We start from the raw sequence: 15903 nt of genomic DNA on the forward strand, positions 1-15903 counted from the left end.
CAGCAGTCTCTTATCGTCCACAACATTTCATGAACAAAGTGTTCTTCTCCCTCCCTCCTTCCCTCCCACCCATTTAAGTGTGTCAACGTGTCCTGCAGTCACTGCACAGCAAAGCTTGGTGCAAGCTTCGGACAATTAAAGCAGGGATTAGCTGTAGGGTTAACACAACTGCTTCCTTGTGGGCTTCACAAACAAACATTTCGTGGCCGCTTGGACAAAATACTTCCACACAGACTTCTGAGCACCGCAAAGAAGGTAAAAACTCGCATTTTACTCATCCTGAACATCTGCTCACTCGTCTCCAGGACACACACCTGCACAGACTGCAATGTCCAGCAAGAGAAGGTGTAATCATCGCTACACATCATACAAGACGTCTGTACGAGTCGTCGAGTGATGACATTTTTCGTTTATCTCACTACCTTAGTCCAGGGGCCAACCTCCGGCCCGCTCATTGTGACCAGACACAAGATACTTTCATTTTTACTATCATGATTCTGGCAAAGCCGCCATGTTGTGGCCCGCGAGATGTCGCCTCGTGTCCAGTGCGGCCCTCGGGCTAGAAGATGTCTGGCACCACTGCTGTAGTCTGTCTTTGACGACTTGGCTTTTGTAGAAAGGACTGACTGTGAGCGCAGGAACTGACAATTCAAAATGTGGATTTTCTCCTGGTTTTCTTGTTTCGCTGCCCCATCTCCCCCCTTCCCTAAAAAAGAAATCCAACAATATATTTTTCTAGCTTTTCTTCCTAAAATAAAGTATTATTAAATTCATATATGGACCACCCGGTACAGGAAATGGTAAATGCTCTGTTTTCTGTATTTTGTTTTTGATTCAATCTGAGTTTTAAGAAGTAGGAGAGGTGTAGGAGCGGAAAGTCCACAAAATAAAAGCTGTTCAAACGGTGCAGTCAGGAGGATGGTACAGGAGGTGCCGTGGAGGGAGGAGACGGAGGAAGTGTGGCAGGCCTGCAGGCAGGCTGGATGCTAGTCAAGGGGCTGCAAGCGGTCATTGGAAAGCCAAACAGGGAGGAGGATGCGCGTGCCCACAGCAGCCGACAGCCAATCAAAGCCCGCGCTGCTGTCCCGGAAGCGGCGTTTGATGACACTTCTTGCACAATCACCCATCATGAGGCCCTCCCTGATCAAGTTAGCGTTTATTTGGCGGAACATTTTCCTCCACGGGATCGCTGAGTTCCAAAGTTTATTTTTCAACGATCATTTTCGGGCTGCTCATGAAAAGTGTTGATGAAGATGGCGATGAAGAATGAGACTAGCAGTAGCCGCTCTCTTTGTTGTGTGTTTGAGGCGTTCGATGAGGATGCCGACCTGTGCTGCTGCTGTAGTCCGGCCATTGATGACAGGGCTGATCACAGGTGCTGCTGTGTGCACGTGACTATCACGTGACAGCTCGCTATGGTGTATGAGATGAGATGTTGCAATATAAAGGTGGTCAAACAGTAACTGTGTGAGGCATTGTTTGGAGCCAACTTTGGTGGGACTCGAACTTGCACTGTGCACCAGCAGGCGGGTGGATCATCCGCATCGTGCCACCCAAGCGCGGTCTGTACCCGACTCGTCCTGCACGTGCACAGACTTTCGTTACTGATCATGTCACACTGTAATCCACGCGCATGTCAGTTTAGGTTAACTGTGAGTTCAGATCAACACATCTGATTGAACACAAGCTGAGGGTCAAAGGCCAGAAGCGACAAACAAGCGGAGGAAAAGTGCCAACCAACAACACCTGTCTATCAGCCAGGTCGCCATTTCAAACTCATTCTAATTATGATTCAATTAATCAAGTGAGTCGATTGACATCTAGAAATCTTCATGGTTATGTTTGTGTACTTGTACAGTGTGATTGTGCTTCTACAGTAAACATGTAGTGCTAGCCTCCACGGCGTTGTGGTGTACCTCCCGCTACTGGCAGTGCCTGTGGCCGCAACTGTTAGTCTCCAGGACATGGCATCATTGCAGGAAGACAAGACCCGGATCTTAAGACTAAGACCCTGAGTGTGAGGCTGTGGAGGCTGAGGTTGCGCCATGGCGGCGGTGAGCAGTGAGCAGTGAGCGGGAGGCTGGCGGTACATTTGCATGGCAGTTGGCGGCTCAAACATGGCGGACGTGCCGCGGCGGCGGGCCGCACAATTTGCGCAAGTCTGAGCCCCGGCACAGCGCACAAATGATTTGGGCTCGGAGGCAAATTTTGTTTGTCTGAAAAACTTTAGATTTTACATGACAGGTTTTGTGTGGAGAAGGCATTTAGCCAAGACAGTTTACACCGTCAATAAATTCCTGCCAAACTATTTGCGCGCGCTCTGAAGCCTCCGTCAAGGAGGGACCGGAGGCTGGAGTGTGTCTCCATCTCGCGCTCCCTCCGTCTCTCGCTTTGTGAAAAATACACACCCAGCTTAGATGTGGCTTCAATCGACGGTAAAGCTCTTCCCTTTCCTTCGTACATGCGCTCCGTTTGTTTGTTTCTTTTCTTCTTTTTTTTTTTTTTTCATTCGCTTTGGGACAAGAAAACGAAAATGAGAAGGAGGAGGAAAAGAAAGGGGAATGATGAGGTAGCTTAGCTGCAAATTAACATCGCCATTAACCGTTCCTCACGTGGGACTGGGAGGGAACATACAGTTTGCTTGTACTCATAAATATATTTATGTGTTCTTGACTCGCTTATTTGAATCCAATGGAAGACTATTTACTCCGTGGATGTATAATGCGATGCTTCTTTCTTCATCTTAAAATCTGATTCGCAAGAACTGTGTATCTTTACTTTCATTACAAAGTAGGTTCTCACTGTCGGTTGAAAATAATTTTCTTGCTTCTCGGATCTTTCTGTCTCATTGTTTCGCTCCCGCCCTGAGCATTGTTCTTAGCCAAACAAATGTGGACGAGGGTTTGAGTCAGTTTGTTGAAGACTTTGATAACCATCGTGTCATTTAAAAAAATAAAAAAAATAATTTTTCCAAACTTGGTCAAATGTTTACCTGCATTTGGTTGGTAGTGGTTTTAATGCTGTATTGTTATATATTATTTTACTTTTCATGTTATTTTGTTCTCGATTTTTTTTTTTATCCTCAACACTGCTAATGGTCACGTACAGACGAATAACATTATGACTGTTACCTCATGCTCCTGTTGTTTTGTTGTTGTTGTTGTTTTTTTTACTACACTTGCCGACTGAGACAGGCTTAGAATGTTCTGGAGTGACGAGAGCTTTTTCGGAGGGCGCGGCACCACCTTAATTTGTACCTGGAAAATGAAGGCGAGGAATTGTGGACTAATTTGAATATGAGCGAGGTGTCAATCGGGTGGCTGCCAAAGGTGACAGGCGAGATGGAACAATCGTGTCCTCGCAATGCTCCCCCGGCATCTGTTCCGCTGCCGGTCGCAAGGAGGACAAACGGGCCGCCCCCATTCTCCGCGTGTTGCGTGTCTGACTTTAATGAAGCAGAAGCAATTCATCTCACTCCTCCCTTTACAGTCGGATCCGGTGTGGACCGATCCCCCTCCCCCACACACACCCACTTTGACCAGCCACCACCGTAGGGCAAGTACGGGTAGTCGCGACTGCTCACCCGATATGCGCTGAGTACTAATGACATAAACACACACACACATAAACACACAGACACATACACAAACACACACACACACACACATACACACGCACACACACAAACACACACACACACAAAGACACATACATATTTGTCAGCGGCACGTGACTTAACAGGCGAAGACAGAAGATGAACGACTGTGTGTTTTTAATCCAATAGTCACTTCGCTAATCCACCTAGCTTCGTGAGTCACGTGATACTTTAAAGAAGTCCTACAAGATCCGACTGCAGTGGTCAGCCGTTCCTTTCCCTTCCATTCACTTGTCTTGACGTGCAGAGATCACGTGACCCCAGAGTTGCTAGCTGTTGACGATAGCGTTACAGCTTCTTTGTGCCACGATAATAATAACAAGAATAATCATAATCATAATCTTAAGAATAATTAAAAAAAAGCAAAATTGTAGAGCGCGTACTGACACTAAGGAGTTTGCTTAGCGCTAGAGAACAAGAACCATAACTGTGTTTGAGACAACATTAACAAATAATATCTTTAACATCCTCCACACACGAGAGTCTGGCTGTAACACAGCAACACGTCATCTGCACGCGAGACTGACTCTAGCTTACTGACGATGACGTCAAAGTTGAGATGTTTGTGTAAACGCTATGACTGATGACGTCAAAGTGGAGATGATTGTGTAAACGCTATGACTGATGACGTCAAAGTGGAGATTTTGTGTGGCGGCTACAAGTGTTGTAACAATAACAGTGTTGATAATAATGTTATCATCATGACATCATCGCACAGCACAGACGACGTCGTAATGTCCGTTACTCTCTGTCTCTTCTCTCTCTCTCTCTCTCTCTGATGTTTCTTTCTCTACGAGGCTTCTATTACACGTCTTTAAATGTTCCCTAAATTCCCGGGATGTGGTTGCTGGCTTCGCCGGGTACCTCACCAGATGTCTGTCCCTGTTATCTACCCGCCCTCTAGTAGGAGGATGACTTGTCTGTTGAAGGAGTTTCGTTTTGACTCTAGCGACTGTCCAGCTTCTGTCTCCGTGTCTCAGTTCTTCAGCGGAAGCAGCGAGCCTGTGGTTACAGTGGGTACAGTGCTGGTCCAACCCAAAGACACGCCAGGTCGCTGTCGGCGATGGGGAGGGTAAAGGAGCGAAACAAAGGAGGCGAACACATTCCCCCTCCCCCTCACAATAAAAGCTGGCCCCGGGAAAAGTGTGGTCTCTAACACCCTATCCTCCAACCACCAAATATCAGGGGCGACTTTTTATTACAATTCTTCTGGATTCCAAGACCTGATGCAAAATAAAAATGGACTTGTTATCAGAAGACTGGTTGCGGGTGACTAAGCTTTGTGTACATCAGAGAAGGAGGGGAAACCTTCTGGAATGATCAGTGATTAAATAAGAAAATCTTGCGCACTCCCAAGCGATCTTACAGCACCGAGCGGAAACTTGCAAGAGGCGGTGGAACTTTGGCCACGGGTGGCTGTGTCACGACCACACCACATTCTTCGGGTGTGACTCACTGACACCCAGTTTCCATTGCACCAAGTTCCGTCGGCGAGTCGCTTGGATTAGCAACCAGACGGTTGGTAGATGCGTACAGGTGGGCAGTCAGTAGAGTCGTGTTATCTTTGGCCGCAGTGGTGATAAATGACATTGTAAAATATCGCGCCGCCCCGCATTCCGCCACCGGCCGCCGCGCTCTTCCTCCCACCACTCGAGGGTCAGGGGTCATCAAGAGCGCGCGGCGGCCGTTTCGCACCTCGCGGTGACAGATGTCCGCGGCGGCTCTGGTTGCCCCGCGACTGGGCACTGGGCGGGCGGCACAGGCGGAACCCTTGATGTGGCCTCTCCTCCACGGAACACAGGTGTCCGCGCCTTGTAGTGCGCCTCCTACCTTAATCATCCGGCACCTGCCTTGCACTGAGCCCTCGTGGTAGCAGCGAGCTTTTGTTTGGTCTCAGCATCCCAACTTGTCACCAGATCATCTGCTCTCCCAACAAAGTACCTGTAGATAAAAACAAAACAAAACAAAACAAACAAAACCAGACAAAATAAACTCACGTGCATTTGGAACTTGCATGTCTGACAGGTAGAGGTGAGATGTCAGTAATATCATGGATCCCGCAGTTCATACTTCTAGACCTCATTCAAACAAATAAGCTCAAATGAGCATCTGAGGTAGGGCTGAGGCAACCAAAAGCTGTCTCGAGTTCGTATCCCGCGAGGGAACAGGTAGTCGGCGACCTTTTTATGCCGACACCGAATGTTTAGCTGAGTGAAAACTGTTCAGACAAATCTCCTGAAGTATGGGATCCCGAGCATAAACTCTGGGTACAAAAGCATAAAGTAAGGCTTTAGAACTCTTTCTACACACCTACCTACGCTACCCAGGTGAGAAGAAAAGTTCGATGCTGCACGTGCGACGATGGTATTGACTCGCACGTGTTAGGGGTCAGTGACCTGACGAGCAACTGTCAACACGTTACGCCATTAGCACGTGACACCTGCTGCCGCCTTCCTGATGCCCGACTTCACCTCATCGGTCTGTCGGGTGGCCCGGGTATTCTGCTCATACATCTTTCGTTGGAAAAAAAAAGAAAAGAAAGAAAAGAAAGTGATGATTGGACCTGATGTCAACGCTGACGATGGGTCGAGGGTAGGGGGAGCTTGTTTAGTGCTGGAAGCACCTGCTGTTTCTTAAGCAAGGTCAGTGCTTTCGCCGAGCTCTTTGAAGAGAAGGTCTGTACAAGACTGCGGGTAAGATTTATGGCGAGGGAGGACGGGGGACGATTGAGGGGAAGAGGGAGAGTGTAAAAAGTGAAGGAAGGGATTAAGACATTCCGTTAGTGCAGTGTCTTCAGTATGGACTGGGCGAGTAGGGCCACTTGATTAATGCTGTGTCGCCTTCTTTTGGCGGTTAGCAGGTGTGCAAATTTAGGGGAGGCAATCGAGGCGACGGGCTTGACCCTACCTGCGATAACATTGCCACCCGAGCAATGCAAACTGTTGAATGGTCTGCTGCGTGCACAATGCGGCTCGCACACTGCCATTTGCTTTTATTACATCTCGTTTGTATTTCTTATTTGCGCGCGCTGCTCGCGCCGCCACAGTGCACCGCTTGTTCCGGAGGTCTGGGCGCCCTCGGGGTACTCGCCAGCTCCTCCTGGCACTGGCCGGCGGCCTTTGTGGGCGGCTGATGAGGCAAGTGAAGCGAGAAGCACCGCCGCCCGCCATAAAGAGGCGATTGTGGTCGCAGCGTTTTGTAACGCTAATATGTGCAGCAAATGGAGTCCCCGCCACAATGCCTCCCGGAGTCCGTTTGATGGCGGAATGTTTTTGTGACCTGCACTGCCTCACGAGAATGGGAAGAGTTTGTGTGAGACTTTTATTGGCCCCTACCGTCTCGTCTGCTCGCTATTGTATTCTGCAGCTACAAATCCGAGACTAATAGAGCCGCTGGTTTGTCGAGACCTCCGAGTCTTGTATCAGGATCGTATATTGAAACTCGCGCAGACATTCGATACACACGACATTTCAAACACGGACATTTTTGTTCGCATAAATCGCTGCGCCAGGTTCCGCCGAACAACGAAGTTGATGTTGAGAAGGATAAGACTTGTCGTGAGGAGGTGGATGTCAAAGAGTGCACGTGGATGGCGGAGTATGATGTTTCCGACTAGACCGTCAAGCCACTTCTCTCTAGACTGGCGAGCTGGCTATTTTCAGGTGAAAGAAAACAAGTTAGCATTACGAGACGAGGGTGGAGCACCATCAGTGGGTGGGAAGGGGCACACCTTGTACAGCCCACAGGCCCACAGTCCCACAGGGCCCACAGGGCCACACAGCCACAAGGCAGTGAGCGACGGTCGGGCAAGGCGACCAAGAGCAGCGCTTGTCCCCCATTACCGCCTGCACTGCCTGCCGTGGAGGACCCCAACAATAACTTGGCCCCATCCGACATTTGTCAAGTATAGACTTTCGCTCTTCACCATGTTTGGTCAGTAAACAAATCCGCGATCTTACCTGGGCCCCGAGACCATTCTGCTCCATCTGCGCTCCCTACCCAAGCAGCGCTCCGCTCCGGGTATTGTTCGTTGCTCGCTGCTGAATCCTCCTCCCGCCTGCCGCGGCTTTGAACAGTGTGGGCGGAAGTTCTTCATCAGGGTATCACTTCTACAGCGGCCGCTATCGCACAGGCTCAACAACTCTGTTTGTTTAGAGCCGCTTCAACTGCAAGGGAGAGAAGCAGGACGGGTTTCCGGTTGGCCGCGAGATGCGCCAGTGTCATCGTCTGCCGAATCTGACCATCTCCACCCCGCGTAGCGAATGTCATCGTCTCATCGCTCTTTTCCTCGCCCAGCTAAGATAGATAACCTATAACTTGTCCTCGATCAACCAGAGAGTGCCATTCAGCCAGGCACAACTCAATAGCAAGCGTAGAAGGAATAATCAAACAACAAGCGGAAACAAACAAAGTTTACAAAGAGCGCGATGATGGAAGTTTCCGCAGGTTTTCCTCTGTCATCGTAAAACCCTTCTCTGATCGTCAGCGTCCTCCTCAAGCCTTTCATTGCCTTCACCTCTACTTGTCAATACATTTGCCATCGGTTATCAATGCCTTTTCTTAAGTAGAAATCAGAAATAGTTGAAAATAATTTAATAAAAAAGCAGAATAAATGTGACAAGTTTATAAACAGACCACAAATGAATATCTTACTGACAGCTACTCTGGCACTCACTCGGTGGTTGTTTGTCACACAGAAAATTAATACTTATACGACCACCATCACGAACAAATCAATCAATCAATCAATCAATCAATTGAACAGGAAGCAGTCTTCTTACTTTGTTTATTCAAAATTAAGCTTGAAGGCGGCCATGTTGTCAGGGTTAGGACACTTGCACAGTCCGGTTGCTCAGCGAGGGTTTCCCACTTTGTCAGTCCATGGTACATCCGGTACATTTTACTGACACCTACATCACAGGATTTATATTTCTATCTGAGCCTTTCACGATGTGTGTGTGTGTGTGGTGCGTGTGTGCGTGCGTGACGATCACAGAGGGAGTAGAGGTACTAATACTAGAGAGAGAGAGAAGGACGCTACAAACAAAGCGCATGAATGTCTTTCTCCACCCGATATCTCACGCTTCAACCTTTAGTGTATGTTCGAGGTTCCAGGAACTTTCAAAACTCCATTGGCACGATGTGGATGGAGACGTCCAAGGTGTTCCGTGCACCCAGTCTTTGATGTCAAGTGCGGCTTGATGATGGCCTCCTCCATGTCACGTGTCTGATCACGTAAAGCCTTTACAAAGCAACCAAATAAACCACATCGCGACTAGTCTAGGGAGCAGCAGCTACTCCACAAGTAGTAGTAGCAGCGGTTTCATCACCAGTGACCTCATCATCACCGTGTATCTAGGTCTCCTTTCTCTCTACAATAAACAGGACGAGGCTGGGCGTTTCGGGGGAAGCAGCTGTTAGACATCCGGTGGTTTGGCGACAAGATGACCAGTCTCAACGACTTGCAGACGACTGGCGATGGACAGGCTCCGGAATATGTCAGTGAGACTGTGTCCAGGCCTCACAGCTGGCTGTCAAGATTTGCCAAGGACCAGATTATTGGCCCACTTATCACTCCCCCCGTATTGCGAGGTCAGGGCTGTGGTTGCTGTGCTGACACTGTCACCATTCACTGGGGTGGCTGGGGCTCGTGAAAAAGGAGCAGCAAGCTGGAGGCACCCAGTGATCGTCTCGCATTGCCCTTGTCACGAGAGAAAAGTAAGCTGGAACAAAAACTGAACACGAGAAGGAAGAGTGTCCCAAGAGTTCTTTGTTCGTCGTCCTTGAAGATGACAACGGATGCTGGATCCAGCCAATGTGGAGACAGCCTATGATGGTGTGATGAGTGTGCTGAGGAGAGGACCTCTGACCGCAGTGGAAGGTGACTGCGCTAAGACAGGACCACAGGCAGCAGTGGACTCCGCTGGACATCGGACATCACTGTCGGGACTGCCAGCAGGAGCTCTGCACGGACTGTGTGGGCAGCCAAGCCCACTGAAGCCCACTTATGGACTCGGACGTGAAGGTGGGCTGCAGAAGCTCGTGCTGCCGGTCTGGCGACTCTGGCATCACGTGACTGTCGAGCATGCGCAGAGCCGCTAAGCGGGTGCAGCTCGTCGTGTTTGCACAGGTACAATGGCGCGCGGCGCGCTCTCCTTGAGCAGCCCCAGCGCCACCTAGCGCCACACAGGCCATTAAGGTCTTGACGAAAGGGAGGGACAAGAGCAGCCAGAAGCCAGCACTCCAGGCCACTCTACCTGTGTGTATGTCGGCGTGTTTATGGTGGTCGTCACACACAGGCCTGTGTGCTCCACGGACAGCACCTTCCTGTCGTCACACACTCGCCAAAGTCTGTCCTCCTAAAGCCATAACTTGCCGTCTGTTCTCCTCCTTACCGGGTGGCTTCACCTGGATAACAGCACCAGGGTGCACACCTGCGCACAGTACATACACAGCCAGAGAGTCCAATACACAAAGGTAACAGCTCGCTTTCCTCCTGCACCGAGAAATCAAAAGCCATTTTGCCGACTGACTCGGGAATAACCACCACAGGTGGCCGTGCGACCCTTGGGTCACGAGGTTAGAGCCTCTGGCATCCAGCAGCCCTGTGCAAGTGCCAGCGATAGGTGTGTATGGACGACAGTGTGACAGTCACGTGTTTACAGCTTGAAGGTGAGACAGTGACAGTCTGTCTGCAACCCTGCAGAGCCTGGCATGGCGGACTGCTGACACCTGAGACACTGTCGTTACCAAAGGGGAGGTGATGGCCACCCTGATGTTGGTGACCGCTCTCATTCCTATTACCCTGACTGTGGTGGTGTGGACGTTGATGTTGTCATACGGAGTGTTGCCGTAGTTGTCTCAGTCTGCGGACCACAACCTTCTGCGCAACGAGTAGGAGGTGGTCATGAGGCTATGAAGACAAGGATGTCAACCTCGGAGTAGAGATAAGAACAGGGGAAAAAAGGCGGAATTTTTGTTACTTGCATAGAAACGTCTGGAACAGAAAACCTTATCAGTGTATGTCTATGACAAATAACAATCCCATGTTAACAACACAACGATGTGGAAGACTATGTCACCATGGCCGCAATAATCTTGTCCCTGAGTATAGACTGACAGAACAAACAGAGGTGTAGAAAGACAGGAAATAATGAGAGCGAGATAAAGACAGGGAAAAAAGAGAGCTGTAGAAAGAAAATAACTTTCTCTGCTTAAATATATATATATAAATAAAGATGTATTAAATATCTGTAATTATAAAATAACTGCAGTATATAAACAGTATCAATACATGTATCAAATGAAGGTGCCAGACACGCGGGTCGCTACAGGTTGACCAAGTACCTGTGAGACAATAAGGATCCTGTAGTAACAGGAAGTAGAAGAGTATAAAATTATTTGTCACACTATGTTTAGAATAAAGCAACAACAACAACAAAATGTCGGTGACAAACTATAGCTAATGGTCTCACAAATATGAAGAATGCAAATCATTCTCTACAGACACACTACATTTTTTTTCAGGAATTAATATGAAAATAGTTTGTGACTTGCGACACTACAACTTTTTAATTTTGTGTGGAGACGAGTCCACCCACAGCTTGAGTCTGTCGAGGTCCAGTCAAACAGAACAAAATAGCGAATAACACTTGGTGAGGACGCCACCTCATGATGACATTGTTCATCTAGTGTCTTTCATTCCACCAGACACTCCCACTCCCACTCTCATTTTGTTTCCATTGCTGTATTTTAAACATGTTATTCATATCTTGTAGGAAACGATCCGCTGTAACTAGGCATTGGGAGTAGATGTTTATTTTATTCATTCATTCCCTTTCTTTTTTTGGTCTTATTTCATGCTGTCTCAGAGTGAGTGAGTGAGGGGGCGAGTGAGTGAGTGAGGGGGCGAGTGAGTGAGTGAGGGGGCGAGTGAGGGGGCGAGTAAGTCAGTCAGTCAGCTGCATTTTCAATTTCCCACCTGCTCTGGAGTCGGAAACAAGTTGAACAAATTTCTGCACAAGAAAGCTGCTGGAGTGAGTTGTGTCGGTGTGTGGTGCTTTGTCGGCTGTTGTGTCTAACATCTGCACAGGGCAGCCTGGATGTTATGGAGGGTTAATACCAGCCCCTTCCCCCTTCCCCCGGCCCTTTGTCTCTCATTCACCTGGCCACACCGAGCGTCAGCTGAACTGAGGGCTGCTGTGTGACGTACATACAACAGGCGCTGACTTCATTGCTCCCCCGACAGATGAAATGTTGAGACTGGGGTGGGTGAGGCCCCGCCACATTCCCCCACGCATGGCCGCCTTCTCTCCAGTGACTGAGTGACTGACTGCACCGCCAGCAAAAAACCAACAACTACAGGAGGTCTGTCTTTGTGATACACGGGACTGAACTCTCTCTCTCACCGATACCATCCAGCAGCCTGGCCACCCTGATCTTACCTTCTTCTACCTGATATACAGGTGTAGGTAACGACAGTCCTATGCTGGATCTCTAGATACACTCGCTTTACAGGTGTAGGTAGCGACTGTCCGAGGTTTGGTCTCTTGCTACACTCGCTGATACAATAGTGTCGGTAATAATAATACTAGAGACAGAGTGTGTGTGGGTATGTAGACATGCGACTGTTTAACAGGAATACCCGGTAAAGTACAAACATTTGAGTGTCGGATGGTGAGCTGAGTACCTAGCACTGAGTGGTGAGTAGTGAGCAGTGAGTAGTGTGTAGGATGACTGCACTGGGCTGAGTATTGTCATCCTGCAGACTGCAGTGTGTCCTGGCGGTCTGTGGTCGTGGACCTGTCACACCAGTGTGTTTGTGTATTTGTTTGTGTTTGTGTTTTGTGTTTGTGTTTGTGTATTTGTTTGTGTTTGTGTTGTGACTGCTGCTCTGTCCCGCCATTCAGTCAATGAGCTGAACGGCTACTTTACTCATTGCTTCACTTTGCTGCAGCCTTGATGTGGTCAGAGGTCAGGGGTCAAATGAAAAACCATTACTTCACTGGAGGTGTGATGTCCAATGGCTGCGCTTCCTATGGTCAACTTCTGGCTGACAGTTATTAGCGGGACTTCACCTGAGCTGGGGGTGTAGCCCCACCCCCATCACACTCACATTTATAGGGGGGGAGTGAGGGGGGAAAGTGTTTTGTAAAAAACAGTTTACAATGTTGCGTCTTACTGGGGTGGGGAGAGAAAAGCACGAGCACAATTTCTGTGGTTTATACAGACTGTGTGATAGTACCACCCGTAATGTAAGACCGTGAACCCACCCCGTTATCACTACGGCCGTGTGTGGATATGAAAGACGACAACCCTGGTCACACAAAGTGGGGGTGTCTTCAGGCCGCTAGGGGGGGAGTGTTACCCTTACTCCACCTACCCCGCCGTAACCCTTCCCCCTCACGGGTGTGTGAGCTCCGGGTATTGACTTGATGGCGTGTGTGAAATGAGTCACACAATCACACACATTGCTTCAAATAATCTTTTTAATATTCCTTGGAGCAGAGTACAGTCTCATTAATTTTTGAGGACGTGGTGCCGTGTGATCATTTTCCTCCCAGCTGTAAGTGTTCCTTGTTAACAGCCTTCTAACCCATCAGCTGTGTTGTAACAAATATTTTATACACGACTATAGAGTGTCAACCTTAGTGTACACTTACTATACACTTACTATTACTACTTACTACTGTACACTGTACACTTACACACTTACTTACTACTGACTGCACTACTATACAGTACACTTACTAACTGCTACGCTAACACTTACTACATACTGTAGTTGTGTAGTTGTCGGGTAGTCTGTAGTCTGTAGTCAGGGTAAGAGCCAACTACCGACCAGGATTGGCTGCACTCCACTAGACCTCGCCGCTCAGCCACTCAGCCACTCACGGTGATGGCGATACAATCATGGTTGTCTCTCCAACATTCGAAATAAAAGTAAAGGTCGTTTAACGAGGGCTGTTTTGTCACCCCGCCATGGTCATGATGTGCCGAGCGTCGCGTGATGAAGTGAAATTGTCGAGGCATAAATCTCTCGTCATCTCCCTCCCACCGCCCCCCGGGGTTACGGCTTGTGTGTTTCTTGCTCACCTCCAAGTCCGGCCACGCCCTCCAGCCACTAACGGACGGCGCCAGCTCGTGGCTGAGCCAATCAGCGCGCTCGGGGCATAGCAGGGTGGCGGTGATTGACTGCTGGCCTGTCTGCCACTGACACTGGCCCCGCCCACTCAGCAGGCGATGGCTGACGACGCGCGCGGACACCGACATCACTTTACACATCGTGAGAACAGACCAAACGAAAGACAAATGTTTTCTTAGCTCACGGCGGGTGGCTGGCATCTAAGCCAATGATTCACACCACTGCTGCTCACTTGTGCGGCCAGGCGTGTCAGTGACGTGCAGTTGCTGCACCACGTAGACTCGGTCTGGCACCACGTACGTCACGTACGTCACGGCGACTGTTGATTGCATCCTGCGAGAGAAGTGTCGGACCATCGTCATGCCAGTCTTGTAGTCGTGTCGCTCGGGTGTGGCGACCAAAGTGCAGCGATCCGTGACTGAAGGCGGGCGAGTGGTCTGCGAGTGAGTGCCAGTGATTTGGTTGATTGGGAGCCAGGTGTCGCCCTGTCGCCTTCTGACCAGCCAGTCGTGTGGGGGGACCAGTCGTCCGAGGGTTTGGGGGAGGGGAGAAGATGAGGAGGATACACGTCAATGACCCTCCATGTGCCAGAGCGTGTCGGCGCTGCTAACAACTGTGAGTAGCAGAAATATTTGTCTGCAAGTGCAGCCAGCCATTGCCGTGCTGCAGGAACCTGTTTGTAGTCACCTGGCTGAGCGGAGACTGCGTCACACCTAGGAACCTCCGGGGACACCTGTCCCCCTCCTAGCCCCACCCCCGACAGGCACACACCCTCGAGTACCTGTCGTAGTGAGTGCGGAGAGTGGTTCGCTGTGCCCACCAGGACCGACAGTCGCAACAGTCCGCGTGCTGTGTGTCAGTGTACGTGCGCGCGCTCACGCGCTTTGTGTTGGAGTGCGTGGCCGGCAGGTCTTGTTTGTCTATTGGTTCAACACCTACAGTCTGTGGAGCCGCAAGTCGTCGTCGGTCACAGATGTGGTGGTTAGTCGTCACCACGGTGCAGTGGAGTACCTGTGCACACCCAGAGCCGAGTGCCGACAAGCTCACCTGCCGTCGCCACCCGCTCCGCTTTGATCTTTGATTCCAAGAGGAGAGCTCACCCTACAGACACTTCCGGATGCCTAGCTGACGACTTACAGTCGGCGGAAAAATCTTGATAGTGTGAACCACTCAGTGCCGCCAGTCGCAAGACAGTGGTTCACCTGGAGCCGGAGACAAGCGCAGTGACACCCACTCGTGTCTCTTGTCTCATCGCGACTGATCGTCGTCAACACCTGAGTCGGGAGGTACACGGCGCTACACCTGTGACTCGCCATACCGGTACAGTACCATTGCTCTTCTTTCATCCTCTCCTAAAGCTTTTTGTATATTTATTTAAAAGTTATTTATTGCGGAGGTCACGTGTTGAGAGCACGCGGAAGAGGTGAGAGGTACAACACGGGTGCGCGTTCAGTCCACCCGTTTGTCAGAAGGTGTTCACAACACGACAACCGCTTCAGCTGCTGCAATAATCCGCAAGTCAATGGAAGTCTGTTCGCAACCCGTTTTCCGCCGGTGGGACGGGAGGGTCAGGGAGGGGAGACGAGGGTGATTGTAATATGAAAGAAAGCTGTAGGCCAGGTGTAAAGTGGGGGACTGAGTGGTGAGCACGGTAAGCAGCAGCAGTGTTCACATTCAGTACAGACTGCACTTGGTGCGGCTTGTCTTCATCTATTTGTTGTTGTTGTTGTTGCTTTTTATTTTACACCAGACAGACACGCACATGCGCACTTTCTCAAACTCTAACACACAGGAACTAAAATATATATGTAGCATATAAACACGGACACACAAATACGTGCAAACACACGCGCGCAGCTAGTTGTTGTGGTGTGTCCCACTGTGTCCACCTCTCGGTGACAAGTGTTGTTGTCAAAAGTACCTCTCGTCCGCGGCTGAGCTGTAAGTGTGTAAGCGTGTGTGAGTGTGTATATATGTGTGTGAGTGTGTGTGTGGATGCTGGAGTTAGCCCCTCGACTAGTGACACCACAGCTACAGGCCTGTTCACTGTGACAACCACGGTCTAACTAAGAGGTGTAGCTGCACTCGGTGCACCACTCTCCAC

General features: G+C 49.7%; 1 protein-coding gene across 3 annotated transcripts in view; it reads left to right on the forward strand.

Annotated features, from left to right (window-relative positions):
• Positions 1-15903, forward strand: part of LOC112566215 (single-minded homolog 2-like) — an 83129-nt gene that overhangs the window by 18064 nt on the left and 49162 nt on the right. Inside the window, exon 1 of one of the 3 annotated variants that reach the window (XM_025242238.1) lies at positions 13811-15119. The exons of the other annotated variants lie outside the window; for them this stretch is intronic. The gene's annotated coding sequence lies outside the window, so the exon portion shown is untranslated. Of the gene's footprint in view, positions 1-13810; positions 15120-15903 lie in introns of those variants that run through there. 3 annotated transcript variants of the gene reach the window in all.

The sequence above is a fragment of the Pomacea canaliculata genome, linkage group LG6 (genome assembly GCF_003073045.1).
Source record: "Pomacea canaliculata isolate SZHN2017 linkage group LG6, ASM307304v1, whole genome shotgun sequence".
Classification (NCBI taxonomy): domain Eukaryota; kingdom Metazoa; phylum Mollusca; class Gastropoda; order Architaenioglossa; family Ampullariidae; genus Pomacea; species Pomacea canaliculata.